Genomic DNA, 17,500 nt, shown 5'->3' on the forward strand with positions numbered 1-17,500 from the left:
ACTCGGGCCCGGGTCCGAGGGGCCCCGGGGTCGACCAGCTGTCCCGGCCGACTCGGGCCCGGGTCCGAGGGCCCGCGGGGTCGACCAGCTGTCCCGGCCGACTCGGGCCCGGGTCCGAGGGCCCGCGGGGTCGACCAGCTGTCCCGGCCGACTCGGGCCCGGGTCCGAGGGCCCGCGGGGTCGACCAGCTGTCCCGGCCGACTCGGGCCCGGGTCCGAGGGCCCGCGGGGTCGACCAGCTGTCCCGGCCGACTCGGGCCCGGGTCCGAGGGCCCGCGGGGTCGACCAGCTGTCCCGGCCGACTCGGGCCCGGGTCCGAGGGCCCGCGGGGTCGACCAGCTGTCCCGGCCGACTCGGGCCCGGGTCCGAGGGCCCGCGGGGTCGACCAGCTGTCCCGGCCGACTCGGGCCCGGGTCCGTGTGGCCCTCGATGGGATCCCTGGGGTTGTCTTGATGCCGGGGCCGTCCGTCCGTCTCTGCCAACTCACTCGCTGGGGTCGTGTCTGCACCGCGTTGACTGCCTCTCTCCGGGGCCTGAGTCTCCCGGACAGGGTGTGTCGTTTTGTGTTCGATGTTTTCTGAGCTTCCCCTCTGGCCTAGTGATTTCCTTCTTCTCTATTGAAATCAAACACGTCCCAGCACTTGGGTGCATAGCATTTTATTTGGCCCGCGCCGCCCCGCCGCCCTTGCCGCGACAACGTTGCTGTCCCTGTATTAGGACGGTGAGGAGGTTCTTGTTGGTCTTCGGATGGCCGCACCCACGGTCTATGGAGCTTCCCAGGCTAGGGGTCGAACTGGTGTTACGGCTGCTGGCCTACGCCCGAGCCGCAGCCGTGCCGGATCTGAGCCTCGTCTCAACCCCCTGCGTGAGGCGAAGGATGGAGCCCGCAACCTCATGGTCCCTAGTCAGATTCGTTTCCTCTGTGCCACGAGGGAAAGTCCTGAATCAACGATGCACGGATTTAGGACGCTATGGAGGGATGCATTGGCCGGCCCCAGGTCATATGGGGTTCCGGAGCCAGGGATCCGATCCAAGTCCCAGCTGTGGCAACGTGATTACTTGAAAGAGGACCCTTTAAAGCCGGGGTGGGGGTGGCGGGAGGGGATGACACTGCATGCCATGGAGGCGCTCACCTGTCCTTTTTGTGGACACCTTTTCCGCGGTGGTGACAATGGATGCCCTGGCTGCCGTTCGGAAATGAAAGGTGAAGGCCAAGGTCCACGGTCCGTGGTCGGCGTGGTTCGTCTTCAAGGCCACGGATGAAGAAACGGGCTCCAGGAGGAAAGAGTCCAGGCCTTATGCCTGCCCTGCCTGGAGAATCCATGTCGCCACACAGCGATCCATCCCGATGCGTTCGTTGGTCCTGCGACGCCCCCTGCCGTAAGCTGCTTTTTATAGTCTCCGAAAAGGTCCGCCAGATGGCTCCCGGGGTGGGCCTGGGACGACCAAGTTCGGGGCCGGAAGAGGCCACTTCCAAGTGGGGGAGGAGTTACAAGTGGGTGGCAGACCTGAAGATAACCTGGAGGGGAGGAAAAAGGAGGGGAACCGTGACCGACCGAGCGAGCCGGAGGGGAGGGGAGGGGAGGGGAGGGGAGGGACGATGGGATGGCACCATCGGGAGTCCTGCTCAAAGAATTGGAGCCTCCTTGAGACATGCGACCACATCCATCATTCCAGAGGGAATGGAAGCGTCTTCCCCATGGTTGTACAATGATACATGTCCTTCAGAGTCCCTGAGAAAAAAAGGAATACAAGGCAAGATTTTGTCCGTGGAGGGAAGGGGGGGGGGGGGAGAACAGAGGCTCCAGACTTTGGATCTCTTGGCACAGGGGCCTCCTGCGCCGTATGGAAAGGACTGTTCCTAGGGTGCTCTCAGAATGGGATTTCTGGGTCCCACGAACCTTGTGTGTTGGACAAAGAGGCAGAAAGAGGGGTTCCCGGCTGGAAAGCCCAAACCACAGCTCTTCAGATGGGTAGGGAAGGGCAGACAGACTTCCGGCCCCAAGCAGTGATCTGGACCTCCAGAGGCCTTAGGACGACTTCACTGAGAACACGCAGAATACGACCCAGCCACAGCGTCCTCTATACCTAGCTCTGTTTCACTTTCTCTGTCTCTCTCCCCTCCTCCTCTTTCTCCCTCTGATTCTGCCTCTCACTGTCTGCCTATCCTCCGTCCCTCCCTGTCTGTCTCTGTCTCTCTCCCTCACAAGCACACCAAAGCGGGTCCCCCCCCCCCCCCCGGAAAGGACGGATGTGAGACGGACACCCTCTTCTTCCCGTCTTGAAAGCAGGAGAAAAACCTTCCTCTAGAAGCCCAAGTTCAAAGCCAGCTGTTTCAAGGAACGTCTGCCTCTGGCAAGGGGGAGGGGGAGGGCGAGGGGGAGGGCGAGGGGGCGGCCTGGAGGCAGCCTGGAGCACCCACGGCATGCATTCAGAAACCTCGTGCATCTCTCTTCCGGTGCTATCTTTTGGGGGCACGTGGTACTCTTGGGCAAGTCCTCCGAACGATAGTGGAAACAAACATCTGTCTTCTCTCCCACACCTGATGAATGCAGACAGACACACTGGAAGAGCACCCACCCCCCCTTTTCCCCCAAAGGACTCTTGTCACTGTACAGACGGGGGGGGGGGGGGGGGGGGCGGCACGGGGGTGTCACACGCAGTCTTGGTGGCTCGTCTATGTTTCCAATCCGCCCAGGCAGTGCAGGCGGCCACCACTGCTGCTGCCACCTCTCACCGATCGTTCATCCTGTCCGTCAGTGCTATGACAGCACTAAGCTCTTCAGGGAGAAAATGCTCCCTGCCTTTCCTCTCGGAGGGCACACTGAGGGCACCCACTCCCATTAACAAAGTTTATTCACCTTGACAGGAAGAAAAGAGCTTGGGGTTTCTCACACCGCTGCAGATGACACTTTCCTACCGACTCTGGAATTCTCTTGCTCATTCTCCGGTGGGCCCGCCCCCCCCATTTCAGGAGAGGGTGTTTGGTTCTGGGTTGGGGTGCGTGTGTGTGCGCGCGTGTGTGTGTGCGTGTGGGTGTGTGTGTCTGGGTGTGTCTGTGTCTTGCTTTTTCATTTTATTGGAATACAGTTGACTGACAAAGTTGTATGAACTTACAGGGTTGTTTCTGGGTGTTCGTCATGGCAGTGAAAGGAAACACCAGGATTTCCCTAGAAAGCCATCCCGTTCACCTGATCGGTGGCGTGAAGGACATTCACATCCTCCTTGAGTTTCGCATTTGAAAGTGAGGGGCGGGTGCGTGCAGCAGGTCCCCCCCCACCCCACCCCGCGCCCCGAACGTGCCTCCCGCAGTGGCACTAGGAGTGTGTGCAATGAAAGGGACAGGACACCAGACACCAGAGGACCATTCTGACCCTCCTTTCCTTCTCTCTTCGGAAAGCAGGAAATAAATCTCTTGGGTGAAAGAAAAGTGTGCTCCCTGCCACGAAATTTGGGGGGGGGGGGTGTCGGGTTGGCGATAAGGACTTCACTGCTCCCATGGCTCCTGCAATGTTCACGAATCCTCCAAATCCTCAAGGCAAGATGGTTCACAACCAATACATGAGCGAGCTGTCAGAGACACCAGGGACTGAAACACTCCGTATTAGGGAGGGGTCCTCACTCACTTTCATGCAAAGGCAGCGACAACAGCAGCCTTTTCAAAGATGGCTGCAGGCAAGAGGGTGGGGGAGATGATGGAGAAAGTGGTGGTGGCGGCGGCGGCGGCGGCGGCGGCGGCGGCGTGGCAGACTTGGATCACGTCCATTATGTTCATTCAACAAACAGTCGGGGCGACGGGAGAATGGCCGCTTGGTGGTCTGTGTTTCTCCAGGCTCCCTGACCCACTCCCTGCCCCACACCCCCAACCCCCCACACCCCCTTGGACATGGGCAGGAAGGTTTCTAGAGAAGGCAGTGCCTGACCTGCCGGCTCTGTCACCCTGGGGGGAGAACATTTCGGAGAGTCGCCAGAGGCTTCAGACTTCCTACCCCTCTCCCTCCCCCACTCTGAACCCTGGTAACTAGACTTCATTCAACCGACACTTAGGATGGGTCATCCAACTGTTCTCTCATGAAGGAAGGAAGGAAGGAAGGAAGGTGGGTCGGTGGGTAGGTGGGTGTGTTTTCTGCGTGGGGTGAAGCCTTCCCTCCCTCGATGCAAGCCTGATATCCTCACCTGTCACAGAGACTGGACCCCTAAAAAACTACTGTGTCCGGTTTTCTCCCATTTAGGGGGTTCCAGAGTGTGTGTGCGTGCGTGCGCGTGTGCGTGCGTGCGTGCGCGTGCGTGTGCGTGTGCGTGTGCGTGTGTGTGTGTGTGTGTGTGTGTTTTGAGGGCCACACCCACGGCATATGGAGGTTCCCAGATGACGGATCGAATCGGAGGCTTTAGCTGCTGGCCTCCTACACCACAGAAACAGGAATGCCAGGTCCGAGCCGCGTCTGGGACCAACACCACAGCTCACGGCAACACTGGATCCTTTACCCACTGAGCGAGGTGGACAGGGATCGAACCTGCAACCTCATGGTTCCTGGTCGGATTCATTTCCACTGCGCCATGGCGGGAACTCTGCTTTGTGGTTTTGGCGTTTGGATTCCAGAAGGTGGCGTAGGGGTCCCTGTTCGTCATCTATTGGATAGAGACTCGTGTGTGTATATGTTCATCCCATCCTCCTCATGGATCCCTCTCCCCCGCCCTCATGATTTCTTTTTCCCCCTCTGCTTTTTAGGGCTGCCCTCGTGGCATATGGAAGTTCCCAAGCGAGGGGTTGAATCGGAGCTACGGCTGCTGGCCTACGCCACAGGCACAGCCATGTGGGATCCGAGCCGCGTCTGCGACCGACACCACAGCTCACGGCACTGCCTGCCGGATCCTTACCGCCCCCCTGAGCGAGGCCAGGGATCGAACCCACACCCTTCCCTGCAAAGGTTCCTCGTCGGATGCGCTTCCATGGTGCCACGACAGGAACTCCCCCGTGATGGTTTTTTTTCACGCTGGTGTTCCCACCAACAAGGAAGGAATGGCCCAATATTCTGGAATCACCTAGAGGGGAAAAGACGCTGAAAAAGAAAGAACGGAGGGATAGATGGATGTAGATGGATCACTGAATCCCCTTGACTGTACACCTGAAACGAACACAACATTGTAAGCAAGCCCACTGTACGCCGAGCTAAAGCAACAACAACAACCAACAACCACAACAAACTTACATCTTAAAAAAAAAAAAAAAAAAAAAAAAGAAGATGTCCCCTGCAGTTCCCATCAGGGCTCAGCGGTAATGAACCCGACTAGGATCCGTGAGGATGTGGGTTCGATCCCTCCCCTGGCCTCGCTTGGTGGGTTAAGGATCCCGTGTTGCTGTGGCGGTGGGGTAGGCCCGCAGCTACAGTTCTGATTCGACCGTGAGTCTGGGAACTTCCATAGGGCTGGGGCGTGGGCGTTAAAAAAAGATATACTATATGCATACTATATACATATGTAGGAGTTCCCGTCATGGCTGGACGAATCCGACTAGGAGGCCTGAGGGTGCGGGTTCGATCCCTGGCCTCGCTCGTTGGGTTCAGGATCGGGTGTTGCCGTGAGCTCTGGTGTAGGTCGCAGACAGGGCTCGGATCCCGCGTTGTGCTGGCTCTGGTGTAGGCCGGTGGCTACGGCTCCGATTGGACCCCTAGCCTGGGAACCTCCATGTGCCATGGGTGCAGCCCTAGAAACAGAAAATAACTACGTGTGTGTGTCTGTGTGTGTGTGTGTGTGTCTGTGTGTGTGTGTGTGTGTGTGTGTGTGTGTGTGCGTGTGTCTGTGTGTGTCTGTGTGTGTGTGTATACAGATAGATATAGATATACAGATATAGATATAGATATATCACCTACCTAAAGGCCCAGGACTAGAGAAAGCATTGGGTCATTAGGATCTAAGAATCTTCTCCCCGCCCCCCAAATCCATCCATCCAACCCACCCTCCCTCCCTCTCTCCATCTTTCACTTTTCCTGATAAAGACAAAGGGACAAAAATTGTTTGTTTGTTTGTTTCTTTGTTTGTTCGTTTCTTTCTCAAAAGATGTACATCTACTTTGTAACTTATACCTCTGTCAGAGGGATGGAGAATCCTTGACCTTTTCCTCCCTACCCAAATCCTTCCAGAAGTCAGAAACTCAGTGGCTGGAAAACTGGACTGGATCCTGAAGTTTTTCCAGTTGCCTTCCATCTCTGGCTACAACTCTCTTCATGAGCGTTTCCCATTTTCTCCCACCCTTTGGACCTGGCATCCTTGTGGATGAGAACACGTATCGCTTGTCCCGAGGCCCTGAAAACGGAAGCTAGTGGAGTCCCTCGATGAACACATCAGAGAAATGGTCTCTGAGAGTGTCTCTGAGAGTGAAACCATCACCCTGTGTTCATTTCTCTAAGAGCCCCTCGGAAAGTTGGCCCCAACACCTGACGGCATTCTCAGAGGGGCCTTTCAAAAGACTGAAGGGGCGTTCCCGTCATGGCTCCGTGGTTAACGAATCCGACTAGGAACCGTGAGGTTGCGGGTTCGATCCCTGCCCTCACTCAGTGGGTTAAGGATCCAGCGTTGCCGTGAGCTGTGGTGTCGGTCGCAGACACGGCTCGGATCCCACGTTGCTGTGGCTCTGGCGTAGGCTGGCAGCTATGGCTCCGATTCGACCCCTAGCCTGGGAACCTCCATATGCCATGGGAGCGGCCCAAGAAATGGCAAAAAGACAAAACAAACAAACAAACAAACAAACCGACAAAACAAAAGACTGAAGGGACTTTCCCCTCTCCCTCTCTCTTCCCTCTGTCTCACTCACTGTCTCTGTCTGTCTCTCTGTGTCTCTCTCACACGCACACGCACACACACACAGAGTCACCGGCTCCGTTCTTCATATGTAACAGTTTGAAAGTTCCAGGAAAGGTTGGCAGCCCAAACCGGCCTTGGTACTCCAGCTCCAATTAAGTCTCAGAGACAGAGTTTTGGGGTGAAGCATAAAGAACAGCTTTATTGCTTTGCCAGGCTAAGGAGGCCACAGCAGGCTAAGGACCTCAAAACTGTGTCCTCCCTTGAGAGGGGATAGCAAGGGGTTCTATAGGTTTAGCTTAATGGTAGGCATGGGGGTGGCGGAGCTGTCTAGAAGCATCAGGGTGCTTGCATTCTTCTCCCTGGATAGGAGATTAGGATAGACCATTTCAAAGTCATCAAGGCTGGAGTCAGGTGGTCCATGGAATGTTTCCAGTGTCTTTGGGGTTATGGCATTTTGACCTTCTCTCTGGAGTGAAGATTGCTCATCCACGGGGCGGGCGTGGGGCGGGGGGTGGGGGGGGGTCGCAATCCTTAGGGAGTGTTTCAAGGGTAGAGAAAACACCAGGTTCACTACAACTCTGACTCGACAGTAGTCATTAGTCATAAGTTCGTGGGCCAAGGCAAGCCATAACCTAACGGAGACTATTTCAAAGTAGCTTTTAGCTGTAACAATGTCTCTGGCTCCAACACACCAGCACTCCGGGGCTTGAGCTTGGTTTCAGTTTCAGAGGAGGGAACTCTGGCTCCAAGGATTAACCCCTTCGTTCCTTTGGTTTCTGTGGGCCTGGTTCGGGGAGCCCATCCACATCACCGCCTTTTGAGAGGCCATCTGACAACTGTTTCACCAAAGCGACGTCATCTCAAAACAAGGAAACCAGTTCCATGAAATGGAGGATCTCTCCCTCCCTCTCCCTCCCTCTCCTTCTCACTCTCCTCTACCCACAGCTCATGGCAACGTGGGATTCGTAACCCAGTGAGCGAGGCTGAGCATGGAACCTGCCACCTCATGGTTCCTAGTTGCATTTATTTCCACTTCTGCACCACGATGGGACCTCCCCAGCACAGTTTTTCACACGTGAAGTTTCCCGGGACGTCTCGGAGGAGGCGGACCCCAAACGTGTCTCCATGCCCTATGTGGGTGATTCCTGTGAGGTAAAATGACTTAAGGACCGGCCCACACAAAAGGGACACTCTGGCCCTCCTTTCTGGCCCCCAGACAGCAGGAGATGAAAATCTCCTCCTCGTGCAAAGGAAGATGGCAAGTGAAGATGTCCATTCCCACACCAAGGCCAACATGCTCCAGAAGTTTTGCGGGGTTTCCCGGGTTGGGAAATGGCGGGGGCTCCTTTGGCCTGACACGAGGCGAGTTTCGTGCACACATCCTCCCCCACCCCCCTCCATGCAGTCTGCGAGGGGCAGCCTGAGGGTAGGGAAATTGGGGAAAGGGGGGAAAAAAAACACTTTCCCTAAAGAGAAGCTCCAGGAAAAGTCACCACCTCTGACTTGACTGGAGAGTTTCTGCATTTGAATGAAGTGATTGAACCCAGGCCCTGAGGCCTGGATCTTCCTGATCTCCCCTCCCCCCCTTCCCGGGCGTGAGTCCAGGCGATTTGGGAAGCGAGAGGCGGCGCAGCAGGGATGGCGGCCGGGGGTGGGGGGTGGGGCGGGCAGCTGGGGCCGGGAGTGGGGGGGTGCGGGACTAATGAACCAGCGCCTGCCTGCATGCCTGCCTGCCTGCCTGCCTGCCTGCCTGCCTGCCTGCTTGCCTGCCTGCCTGAACGAGCCCCTCCCCTCCCCCCCCACCCCCTCCCCACACCCACCCGCCTGAGGGCAGGGATGGGGCCTGAGAGCTAAGGGAAACTTCTTTGCTAGCTACTTGTCAGGGAGTGATCCCAGCTCAAAGTCCCTTTGCTTATTTCGGAACAAGGTCTGAGTCTCAGCTAGTACAGAGTTTCTGAATGTCTCGGCACATGGACTGGCCTGCACCAAACAAGCAGACAGGAAGAAAAATGAACACACAGAAATCCAGCTGGTCTCCTTCTCCCAGAGTCTCTCTTGGAGAAATTACCTTAAGCTCAGTGACTTTGCCCCGTCTCCCTCTGGTGCAAAGCCATCCCTGGAGGAGCCAGGTCTTACATGAGCAGGGCAGGGCAGGGCAGCACCACCCAGGTGAGCTGGAGAGTGGAGAGTCAAGTTGATAGATACCCCAAATGTGGCTGGCCAGGGGTCTGGGCTAGCATTCCGTGTGAACTCACACACCCAGGCACCTAGCACCGATTTCCCCATGTTCTTCCGACCCTGATTCTCACTCTTCTTCTGTCCCCCCCCCCCCCCCTTCCTTCGGCTTTTTGCCTTTTCTAGGGCCGCTCCTGCGGCATATGGAAGTTCCCCTGCCAGGGGTCCAATCGGAGCTGTAGCCGCTGGCCTGCACCAGACCCACAGCAACGCGGGATCTGAGCCACGTCTGCAACCTGCACCACAGCTCACGGCAATGCTGGATCCTTAACCCACTGAGCAAGGCCAGGGATGGAACCTGCAACCTCATGGTTCCTAGTCAGATTCATTAACCACTGAGCCACAATGGGAACTCTGACTCTCCCTCTTCCCTGCCTGATACCTTAAGAGCCTGATCGTTTGTGGGGAAATGAAATCCCAGCTGGCAAGAGCCACCTTATCTTCCCAGCACACGAGAAAAGAATAGGCGCAGGCTCACATCCATCTTATGTTTCTATGCCTTGCCCTGGCCCCACCGTTTCAGAAAGCTGTGTCCCTCCACCTGTCAAAAGCCAAAGCCCAGGAGTTCCCGTCGTGGAATAGTGGAAAGGAATCCAACCAGGAACCATGAGGTTGCAGGTTCGATCCCAGGCCTTCCACAGTGGGTTTAGGATCTGGTGGCATCACCTTGCGCTGCGGTGTAGGTTGCAGACGCAGCTTGGATCTGATGGTGCTTGTGACTGTGGCATACACCCCAGCAGTTGTAGGTCTGATTCGGCCCCTAGCCCGGGAACCTCCATATGATGGGGGGAGGGGGGGGGGGGAGGCTGCAGCCAAAGCCCAAGGAAGAAAGACAATCAGAATGTTGCGTGGAACTCCTGGAGACTTAACAACCACCACCAGTCATGACCATGGCTGTCAACCGACACCAGAGCCAAAGAAATGTCGGATCAAATAGGAACCTGCCACTTACACCAGTACTCACCACAATGCAGGACCACAAAAACAAAGGAACAAGAAACCAAAACTAAATAATTGCCCAGGAGCAGCAGGTGCAGGAAAAGCATGCTGACTCTCACCCCCCAGAAGCCAGAGGTAACCTATTTATCACCCCACACGCACACACCTCAGCACCACCAGCACCAGCACCCCCCCCCCCCACCCCAGGATCGAATCTGCATCCTCGTGGGTGCTCCTCAGCTTTGTTACCAATGAGCCACAATGGGATCTCCCCAATCCAGGTTTTTATGTTTCTTTTTTTTTTTTTTTTCCCCTTGCTTTCTTCGGGTGGCACTCACGGCACACGGAGGTTCCCAGGCTAGGGAATCAGAGCTTGAGCCACTGGCCTACACCACAGACACAGCAACACCAGGTCCGATCTGTGTCTGCAACCTACACCACAGTTCAGGGCAATGCCAGATCTTTCACCCACTGAGCGAGGCCAGGGATCAAACCAGCACTCTCATGGATGCTACTCAGATTCCTACCTGCTGAGTCACAATGGGAACTCCACTAAATACATAAATTTTTTCAAAGAGAGAGAGAGAGGGAGAGTGTGTGTGTGTGTGTGTGTGTGTGTGTGTGTGTGTGTGAGAGAGAGAGAGAGAGAGGTCTGGTATCACTTGGGGAAAAATAAAATTATGCTTGGAGAAAAATACCTGTCCCTAGAGATCATTCACAATGGCTTGTTCTGCCTGTTCATTTCTCTCTTTCTTCCCTTTTCTTTTTTCCTTCCTTTTCTTTTCCTTTCGCATCTGTCTGTGCCGTGTGTGTGTGTGTGTGTGTGTGTGTGTGTGTGTGTGTGTGTGTGTGTGTGTGTGTGTGTGTGTGTAGTCTTCTTTTAGGGCTTCACATGTGCCATTTTGTAGGTTCCCAGGTTAGGGGTCAATGCTAGTCGGGTTCGTTTCCACCGAGCCACAACGGGAATTCCTGCCTTGTGCTTCTTTATCTTTGCTCTGTTACTAGGTGCTAGGGATTCCTTTTTGTTAAGTCCAGTCACTTAAATAAGGGTGTTTGCAGGGTTGCCTAAAGCATCAAAAATGTATTTTCTCATTAAATATTGGAATGTGGGGAGTTCCTGTTGTGGCTCAGTGGTAACAAACCCGACTAGTATCCATGTATGCCGGTTCGACCCCTGGTTTGGGAACTTCCGTATGCCACAGTTATGGCTCTAAAAAATCCTCTCTCTCTCTCTCTCTCTCTCTCTCTCTCTCTCGATAATATACACATACACACACACATCCATACGTACATACCTATGTACACATATACATATACATTGGAATTTGGTCTGCCATCGATGAGATGCTCCCTCTTTGTGTGTTGTTCATTTTGTTTTTTGTTTTTTAGGAGTGCACCCTCGGGATATGGAAGTTCCCTGGGCTAGGGGTTGAAGAATCGGAGCTGTAGCTGCTGGCCTGCACCTCAGCCAGAGCTATGCCCTGCCAGATCACCCGATCTGAGCTGAGTGGCCACGTCTGTCACCTACACCTACCTCCCCCTGAATGAAGACGTATTTTCAATACATCTCAAGTGGAGAAAAACTTGCTAAAAATCACTTTATTTGTCATGGAAACCATATCTTCTAGCAGACATGGCACAAAAGCCAGTGTTTATGGTCATCACACCACAGACATCAGAATTCCAAGCTTCTAGGGGTTTCTTGGGGGTGGGGTGGGGTGTGTCCCCAGGGCCTGTGGAAGTTCCATGCCCACCCCTCTGCCACCACCCAGGGATCCTTCGCCCTGGGTGGGTGGGGGGAGGGAGAGGGTATCTCAGCAGAAACGATCTTATCTTACGGGGTTTATGGATGGCTAGAAGCATGTGGTTCTGTTCATCTCATGCTTGAGGTTTCGGTTTTTGCCCTCCTACCTACCCAATGGTCGGCAGATGGAATTCTTCTGGTTTTCTCTGGCCATCCCTCTCCTCGAACTCACGGGTCCAGTTTTTCTCCCACATTTGACTTTTCCGGGAGATCCACAAAAGGAAGCGCCAACCCTTGACATCCACCGACAAGAGATCACCACCCTCTGCCCCTCTTTAGCCCCTTCTCATCCTCATGCCTGCCTGCACACATCGGAGACATTTCCAAGTGCCCAGGAGGATCCTTGGACCCTGACACCTCGAAATCTTCCCTGAGCAGCAGTGCTCGGGACTCAGACCTGGGGTTTATCACGGGCTCCAACCACGACCTTTGGTTTTCCTGGGCTGGGAGATCGGTTTCATGAGATGGAACCGGCTGCGGATTCAGCTTCTGGATCTGGACTGTGAAACGTTGTACAAGACTTTTTTCAAGGCATGACTGTAGGGGAACAAAACCTTGCGGCCCGCCCCCCGCCACATCCCAGATGTCACATGAGCACGGGGAGGAATTCTGTGGAGCTGGAAACAACCATGACCCAAAAGAACACAGGAAGGAATTCCTGTCATGGCGGGGCAGAAACGAATCGGACTAGGAATCACGAGGTGGCAGGTTTGATCCCTGGCCTCGCTCAGGGGTTTAAGGATCTGGCATTTTTCCGCGAGCTGTGGCATAAGGTCTCAGATGTGGCTCGGATCCCGCCGTTGCTGTGGCTGTGGCTCAGGCTAGCAGATGCAGCTCCGATTCAACACCAAGCGTGGGCGCGCGCGCGCGCGCGGGGGGTGGGGGGGAGGCGGGGAGGGAAGCAAACCTCCTAAGAACGACGAAAGTGCAGTTAGGAAACAGAAAATGATGATCCCGGAAGTCCACTTGAATGTGGTTGGGAGACATGCGTAGGACCACACCGCCACCGTGTGAGAGACCAGTGCAAGACAGCTGAACAATACAAAGCGGGGTGGGGGGTGGGGTGCTTGGCGGGGGTTGGAGGAGGAGGAGGAGGAGGAGGAGGTGGGGGGAGACGGCGGCACTGGTGCTGGGCAAAGGTGCCTCTGGGCGAGGACTTTGGTGACCATATTCTCATGGCAGGCTTGAGAGCCCAAAAGATGACATGGTGGAGGCTGAAGTTAAGTTTGGTCAAAAGGAAAACAACCATGAGAAAAGATGCATCCACCCACACCTAGAAAAGATATCGTGCCAGGAATGGGAGCCCTGTTCCAATGGCTCTTCCTGGGATTGTGGGAAATGAATCGATAGCAAGAAGATGCTTTCACATCCATGTCTTCAATGACTCCTGTACTAAGTGCGTCGTGGTTTTGCCAGTTTGGCAGAGTTGTGGAATGTCATCCGGCAATTGCATCTCCCCTGCCCAACCAGCAAGATGGAGTTGTTCTTTTTTTTTTTTTTTTTTTTTTTTCCTGCTGCACTGCCTTTCCTGTGCCAGGGATCGAACTTGAGGCTCAGCTGTGACCTAGGCACAGCGGGAACTCCAAGATGGATTTCTTTTTCCTTCTTTTTCTTTCCTTCCTTCCTTTCTTCCTTTCTTTCTTTTCTCTCTCTCTCTTTCTTTTTCTTTTCTTTCTTTCTTTCTCTTTCCTTCCTTCCTTTCTTCCTTTCTTTCTCCTTTCTTTTTCTTTCTTTCTTTCTTTCTTTCTTTCTTTCTTTCTTTCTTTCTTTCTTTCTTTCTTTCTTTCTTTCTCTCTCTCTATCTTTCTCTTTCCTTCCTTTCTTTCTTTCTCTTTCTTTCTTTCTTTCTTTCTTTCTTTCTTTCTTTCTTTCTTTCTTTCTTTCTTTCTTTCTCTCTCTCTCTCTCTCTCTCTCTCTCTTTCTGGTTTTTTTTGGGGGGGAGCCACACCCGCAGCACATGGAGGTTCCCAGGCTAGGGGTCAATTCGGAGCCTTACCTGCCGGCCTACACCACAGGCACAGCCACGCGGGATCCGAGCCGCGTCTGTGACGGACACCACAGCTCACGGCAATGCCAGATCCTTAACCCAACAAGTGAGCCAGGGATCAAACCTGCAACCTCATGGTTCCTGGTCGGATTTGTTTCCACTACCCCAGGATGGCAATCCTGAGACTTGCAAAGTTTATTGTTTGTTTCGGGTTTTCTCCACCCCCTCTCCCTCCCGTTTCAGCTTTATGTTTTACTTTTTGGCCACACCCACGGGCAGCAAGTGGAAGTTTTTCCTGAGGCAGAGATGGAACCTGCACCACACAGGGGCAACCAGAGCCACCGCGTTGAGAAAGCAGGAGCCTTGACCCTGTTGGTCGTGGGCTTCCTTCTTCTTCTTCTTCTTCTGTTGTTGTTTTTTGGGTTTTTTTTGGGGGGGGGTTGTTTTCCTTTTTTTGTTTTGTTTTGTTTTGTTTTGGATGAGATTTCAGTTCACCCCCCCCCCCCAACACACACACACACTCATAGTGTTGCGTTGTACTTTCCCTCCATTGTGGTTGGTCAGTCATGCTGAAATCCATGTTTCTATGACCTGACCACCAGAGCATTTGCCCCAGGCAGCCATTTGTTCTCTTTGGACTTTGTCTCAGTCTATGCAGAGAGAGATTTTCATTTCCACTTTCCTAGGATCGACTGTATCCTTCTCTCCCTTCCTAAGCTTCTGGGCTTTGCTTGTCTGCTTTTGACAGACCGTCTCCGTCGGTAAGGGTGGCAGGTAAACCGACTCCTGCGTTGTCGTTCTCCGAGAGCTTGCCCGGTTTCGTTTTTGCCAGTCCCCGCCTACCCTCCCACCCTCCCTCTCTCCCTCCCTCCTCCAGCTCCGTGCAGGGAGGTGGGGTGGGGGTGGGGGAGAGAAGAGAAGGTGGAGGGGAACCTGAGATCTCTCTCGCTAGTGCCACCCTCACCGCGCCGGCTTCTCTCTGGAATTCCCAAGCCCAGGAAGGGACATGCTTGGGGGAGCGAGCGCGGCTCCTTCTAGGCAACAGCGAGAACCTCTTCCCAGCTCCTTCCCCGCCGCCGCCGCCGCCGCCGCCGCCGCCGCCGCCGCCGCCGCCCCCCTCTTTCCATCTGCTGCCATCACGCCACGCAGTGCCTTGCCAGGAGGCAGCTCCGCGAGGCAAGCTTCGCGGTCGTGCAGGACGCCTGGCGCCTCGGCCCCGGGAAGAGCTCGGGCATTTGGGTGGCCGGCGCTGTGTCGTTGTGTCGCCGCCGGCCGGCCGGCCTTCCGGATCTGTCCCGGTGACGTTGGTGGCGGTTGTCGCGTGCCATCTAGTGTCCGCTTTTATATCGTCCCTTCCCTCTGCAGCTTTGGGGACCTTCGCGAGGGATGTGACTCAGCCATCCGGCCTGAGTCAGAGTTCCGGGAGGCTGGCGACACTGGCGGCGACAGCTCCGGTGGCTCAGAGGCCTGGGAGTGTCCCTCTCTCACCGGAGATTGGGCCTGCAGGCCTGTGAGGGAGTGACTGTCACCGCGCTCCCCAGGCAGGCTCTGGGGCCGCCTGGCCGGGTCGACCAGCATCCGCTCTTGCCGCTCCGGCCCCGGGGACCGACCAGGCCTGGGCCGGGCCGCCTCCCTAGCGAGGGGAGAGGGTGTGCGGCGCCCGGGACTGCCTGTGCTCGGGTGGCCTGGCCTTGTCCCGGGTCGCCCTTTGGAGCGTGAATGACTCCCGCCTGCGGTCCCTCCAGCCTCTCATCCCCGAAGTGAGGAGCGGCCCGGGTTGTGCGCTGAGGGCGTTGGAGGGCGCGACAGGCTCGGTGGCCGGCACGCTTGTTTCCCGGTCGTCATGCCGGCATGGGCCCCTCCCCGCCTGCCCCCCGACTGATGGCTACCGCCGGCCCGTGCGGAGTCGTACTCACGAGGTCTAGACCGGCACAAGACGTGAGGGGTGGAGCGGAAAGGGTGGCTCGGGCCCCGGCGCCTTCCTTCGCGGGGTCCGTTCGTCGGAGGCGCCTCCGTGGAAACATTTTTTTTTCCAAGTCCTGATGGATCCGGAGACGGTGGACGGTACCCCGCCGGCCCCCTGCTCCCGGGTGTGGCCGGGAAGGGTGCACCTGGGCCTGAGGCGTGCCCATGTAGGGTCCCGGTCGTTGGACAAGACTTCGTTTCCCACGCTCTCATTTCCCGCCCCCCGCCCTCGGAGTGTTTCCCTGTCGGTCGGTCGATCGGTCGGGAGGTGGGGACCGGCCTGAGCTGGATGGTGTGTCCTGGATTTTGGGGGAGCCAAGTCCCCGTCTGGAGCTCCGGACAGACCGATACCTGCCCGCGTGGGCAAGCCGGGAAGGGCTTCCCCGGCTGGCCGGCCGGCTCCACCTCCTTCATGTCCCTGTCCCTTCCTTGCGGTCACGCTCCCCGGGTCGACCAGATGGCTCTGAGAGCGCTGGGTCTGGCGACTCTAGGGCAGGGCTGGGGGACAAGTGTCCGGATGGGGGTTCCGGGGATACCCCCACGTCCTGTGGGTGGGCCCCGCTGCTGGGCATGGACATTTTTCGCGGCCGAAATACGCCTTTTCTGTCACCAGGTAGATGCTGACACGATCCTCTTCAGCGCCTGTCGCTGGAGACCTTGGGCCTCTGGATGCACGTGGGGGGCTTTGGGCTTTCGGCTGCTGTCCAAGGCCTGACCCTGCCCTTTGCACCCCGCGTGGGGGCCGCTCGCCTGGGCCTGTGCGCCGGCTCTCACTTGTGCATCCAGCTGGCCCGTGCTGCGGTGTCTCCTCCGGTCTCTGGCTGACCCGAGGGCGGCAGGGCGCGTGGCCCTGTGGGGTCTTCTACCCTGTGTGCCTCCCTGCTGCGGGCACCCGGCGGCTCGGCTGGGACAACCCCACCCTGTTGGCTCCGTGCCACGTGTCAGGCGTTCTCCCTCCCGGGGTTGTCAGCCGCTGTCTCTCCCCTGAGAGAGGAAGGGGAGGAGGAGGAGGAGGAGGGGGTGCCGGTGAAGCTGAAGCAGGCCCCCGTGGTGATTGTCTTTGCTGGCCCTCCCTCCCCTCTTCTGGGCTCTTCCCTGGCTCTGCCAGGACTGATCGATGTGGTGATGTGGCGCTCTCCTGGGCTTGGGCTTAAGCCGCGCCAGATGAGGGACGGCCGCTCATGGTGAGCTGGGCCGCGCCTCTCATTCTGTCGCGGGCCCCTCGCTGCTCCTCCCCCACCTGCGGGTGGTGTGGGGGAAGGCAGGGGTGCGGCCTCCAGCCTGACCTCTGGTCTCCCGCCCTGCTGCCTTCGGGTGTCAGTCGGGGGGGGGGGGCCTGGGTCCTTTGGGACGCAGCAGGCATTCTCGCTTTGCCGCCTTGGCGTGTGCCTTGCGAGCGGTCCCTCCCCAAAGTGGGGGGGAGGCCTCCCTCGCTGCCATGCTTCGCATCCCTGCGGGTGCGTGAGCGTGCCTCCCCTGGTCCTCTGTGGTGCCCCTGGAGTACTCCGGGTTGCCTGTCAGATGCCCGAGGCCGAGCGGTGGTGTCGTTTTCCTCTCCCAGCGGTGAGTCCCCTCGGGTCCCCACTGTGGTGGTGGCGTGCCCCACGAGCAGCTTCCTAAAGCTCAGGGGAGGGGGTCGAGACGGTAAGGCAGGGGAAGCTTGTGTCCCCTCCCCGGGAGGGGCTCAGGTGGACCCCTTGTCATGGGTCTCCCTCACTGTGTGCCAGTGAGGGCAGCCCTTGGCCCTTGAGCGGCACGCCCCATGCTTCT

Source organism: Sus scrofa, chromosome 10 (genome assembly GCF_054392235.1).
Source record: "Sus scrofa isolate SSC_HxYL_T2T_F1_AM1 chromosome 10, Sscrofa_HxYL_maternal_Yorkshire_Landrace_v2.0, whole genome shotgun sequence".
Lineage (NCBI taxonomy): Eukaryota > Metazoa > Chordata > Mammalia > Artiodactyla > Suidae > Sus > Sus scrofa.